The sequence below is a fragment of the Leopardus geoffroyi genome, chromosome A2 (genome assembly GCF_018350155.1).
Source record: "Leopardus geoffroyi isolate Oge1 chromosome A2, O.geoffroyi_Oge1_pat1.0, whole genome shotgun sequence".
Taxonomy (NCBI): Eukaryota; Metazoa; Chordata; class Mammalia; order Carnivora; family Felidae; genus Leopardus; species Leopardus geoffroyi.
The window spans coordinates 89045744-89050013 of NC_059331.1; the positions used below are offsets into that span (position 1 = coordinate 89045744).

The following is a 4270-nucleotide window of genomic DNA, read 5'->3' on the forward strand; positions in this document are numbered from 1 at the left end:
TGCTCTTTCTGCCATATTTTCAGTGAACTGTAAGCTAAATGCAAAAGCTTGATGGATTCAAATGAGGACATTTTTTACTAGAATAATCATTGGTGAAATTATATACCTCATACCACATCGTAGCAGAAGTGACATAATATCAGGTTGGCCTGCCCTTAATAATGCTAAAATTATCCACCACATTTGTTAACATAAATGACCTCGCTGTTGTACATTTTTCCCTTGAGATATTTCTAATAACAAAAATCAGGATTAGGTTTCTTGAAAATAGATTGATATATTTTGTAAAAATAATACGCAGACTAGAGGACAAAAAAAATTGAAAACGTATTTGTCAAGTTTGCTAGGATTGTAGGTATTTTCTTTTCAAAATTGTTCTTAACTTTGTACTTTCATACACTTCTACTTTTAAAAACTTACTATCATTATTAAAGCAAAGGTCTAAACTATCTCACCCAAATCATATCACCGATAGATATTTTAAAGACATATGTATCATTCAAATGATTTCTCTTTTAACTTATTCCTTTATTCCAGACAAACAAAGGAAATAGAAGAATAGAACCATATTCAACAATTTTAAAAATTTTATTGTAAATTCTGAATTAAAAATTTTTGTATTTATTATTTATTTTTAGGGTTTTTTTGTTTGTTTGTTTGTTTATGGCATACTTCATGAATTTGGAAGTCTTCCTTGCAGAGACCATGATAATCTTCTCTATCATTTTAATTTTAGTATATGTGCTGCTGAAGCAAGCACTATTTATTTTCAGTTTTATAGAATTATTACTAATACACAATTAATCAATATAATCAAGATTTGATAATTATTAAGCAAATTTTATTCATTTTAATGAGAAGAATGGATATTTACTTTATTTTATGCAGACATGGATTGATATGACTTGTTTCAACAATCATCCAGGATTCAGCCTCAAATTTACTCCTCTATTTCATCGTTATAAATGTCAGCAGTAAGCAACATATCTCATATTTTAAAAAATAAATAAATGGGAATGAAAATTATTCTAGCAGAGATATATCACCCAATTATTTAAATTCTTTCTATGTTGTATGCCAAAATAATATCGTGATCTTTTAACCAAATTACTTTTAATGATTTATTAGCTGACGACTCAATTAGGTCCTCCTTTAATTTTGTTGAAAGCAAACACTGGAAACCACTTGAATTGTAAAAGCATTTGTTACCCAATCATCAAAGTCATGTACATCTTCAACTTTGGGGAAGTTTAAAAATAGGCTACCCCAAGAGCTATCAAGTTTCCTAGTTTTCATTCAAGTGTCTGAAGTTAAAGGAAGTTTCTTAGGCAACGGTTTGTTTCATGGTTTCTTTGTTTGGTGCACTGGGGATTTTTACATATAATGTCAAACGCACCACAGCAAAAGTCAAAATGTGTGAGCATAAGTGGAAGAGGATGATGGGGAAAAGAGAACTGGCATAACACCTCCTTTGGAAAATATCTATTCTGGTCTTCTGTCCACATCAAATTGGATTATTTGTTTTTTTGTTGCAGTTGTTGAATTGTATGAGTTCTTTACATATTTTAGATATTAACTCTTTATCAAAAATGTCATTTGCAAATACCTTCTCCCATTTGGTAGGTTGCCTCTTATTTGGTTGATGGTTTCCTTCACTGTGTAAAAGTTTTTAGTTATCAAAATAGTAGTAGTCTCAATTGTTTATTTTCCCTTTTGTTACACTGACTTGAGACAGATCCAAAAAACTGTTGCTAAGGTTGATGTCCAAGAGTTTTCTTTTAGGAGTTTTATGGTTTCAGAGCTTACTTTTAGGTCTTTAATCCACTTTGAATTTACTTTTGTGTATTGTGTAAGAAAGTGATCCAATCTCTTTTTTGCATATAGCTTTTTTGCATATATTTTTGCCTTTTTGATCATAGATTAATTGATCATAGAGGCATGGGTTAATTTCTGGGATCCCTATTCTATTGATCTATGGGCCTATTTTTGTGCCAGTACCATGCTGTTTTGATTACCATAGCTTTGTAATATAGTTTGAAATCTGAGATTGTGCTATCTCAAGAGTTGTTCTATCTCAAGATTGCTTTGACTATTTGGAATCTTTTCTAGTTCCAAAGAAATTTACAGATGGTCAACAGACACATGGAAAGAAGATCAACATCACTAATCACTAGTGAAATGCAAATCAATACTACTGTGAGATATCAACTCATACCAAACAAAATGGCTAGTATTAAAAAGACAAGGCACAACACAGGCTGATGAGGATGTAGAGAAATGAGAACCTTCATGCATTGCTGGTAGGAATGTAAATTGGTGCAGCCACTATGAAAAGGAGTATGGAAGCTCCTCAAAAAATTAAAAATAGGAATACCATATGATCCAATAATACCACTACTGGATATTTACCAAAAAGAAAAAAAAAAAGAAAAATGGAAACACTAACTTGAAAAGATATATGCAACTCTATATTTATTGCAGCATTATTTACAATAGCCAAGATATGGAAGCAACATAAGTGTTCATCAATAGATGAATGGAAAAAGAAGGCAATGTCATTTAAAACACTGTAATTTCAAGGAAAGAAGCACATCATTTTCCCTAATGCTTAAGCACATAATTTAAAATTAATTTTATTATTTATTATAATGAAAGGAAGATGTTATTTGAGGGTTGTTCTAAGCATAATGTAGTTGCATGGATGAAACCACATGGCTTTCCCAAGTTTTTATACACATATGCTCAAATCACTTGTAAATTGATGAAAGGAAGATGTTTCCTGACACCCATACCATGCAAACACTACATAAATAACAGATCTGTACCTCTAAACAACACGAATACACCACACATAACACACACACACACACACACACACACACACACACACACACATATACCTCACACCAAACCATATACTATACATACACCACTAACACAGAACATGTATACTACATACCCCATCCATACATCACACACAGAGGACACACAACACATAATCACACAGACCACACATAGAAATACTACATGCATACACAAGACATAAACCACATAACAGCACACAGAGTACGGAATATTATTCAGCCATAAAAAATAATGAGATCTTACCATTTCCAACAACAGTGATAGACCTAGAGGATATTGTGCTAAATGAATTAAGTCAGACAGAAAAAGACAAATACCATATGATTTATCTTATATGTGGAATCTAAAAAAACAAAACAAATGAACAAACAAACAAAAACAGAAACAGACTCAGAAAACAAACTGGGAACTGCTAGAGAGGAGAGGGTCGGGGATGGGCAAAATCAGTGAGGAGGATTAAGAAGTACAAACTTCCAGTTATAAAATAAATTAATCATAGGAATGTAAAGTACCACACAGGGAATTTATAGCCAATAAAATTTCAGTGACTTTAGTGACGGATGGTAACTACATTTATGATGAGCATTTCATAATGTATACAATTATTAGTTCATTATGTTGTACACCTGAAACTAATACAATATTGCATATCAACTATGCTTCAATTAAAATAAAAGGGGGGGGGGGAATGGCATAACATCTTACCTGCAAGTGTGTTCTCAGACACACACATTTTAGCCAAGACTACTTATGAAAGTTCAGAATTGGAGCTAGAAAGTGACTTCCTTAACACTGTCCATACCTGGACACTGTCCACACCTTGGGATTCATAAAAGTATGTTTGCCATGGGAAAATATCTCTGAGTTTAAAGAGCATTGTCATAGGTCATAAAAAAGTCATGTACAGTGCTTCTCAAAGTAAAACAAAACAAAAACTTTTATAGAGAGATGCTGAAAAGTGTCAAGAAACTAATTAGCCACTAACATGTCAACATCATCTCTCTTCACTTCTCTCCCTGATCTTCTGCAAGCCTGTACGTTGTCCTCCCTGAAAAGAGTCTAAACTGCATCGGTTGAAATCTGTTGTTCCTTAGATGAGCTTAGTTTGATCCAAATAGCAGCCCTTCCACATGAAAAAGATTCTCAAGTTTAAAGGGTTAGAAACTTCAGAGATCTGGCATTTAGCTTGCTAGAGTAGTGGCAAGTAGCCCTCATGAAGCACGAGAAAGATGATACAAAGTTTCGTAAATATTGTCTTCAGTATTATTACAGTAGGGACTAGTGCCTTAATATTCTAAATATTAATGCCTTCTCACTGTGTTCAAAATACAATAGTATGCTGATGCATACTTACACACTGTCATGCAGTGTATTTAATCTATTACTTAACATGTTATACATTAGT

At 32.6% G+C, this 4270-nt stretch overlaps 1 non-coding gene across 1 annotated transcript; it reads right to left on the bottom strand.

Annotated features, from left to right (window-relative positions):
- Positions 1–657: 657 nt before the first annotated feature.
- Positions 658–760, bottom strand: LOC123607769. The gene has a single exon (XR_006716912.1). It is a non-coding gene; the product is annotated as a U6 spliceosomal RNA (small nuclear RNA).
- Positions 761–4270: the final 3510 nt, after the last annotated feature.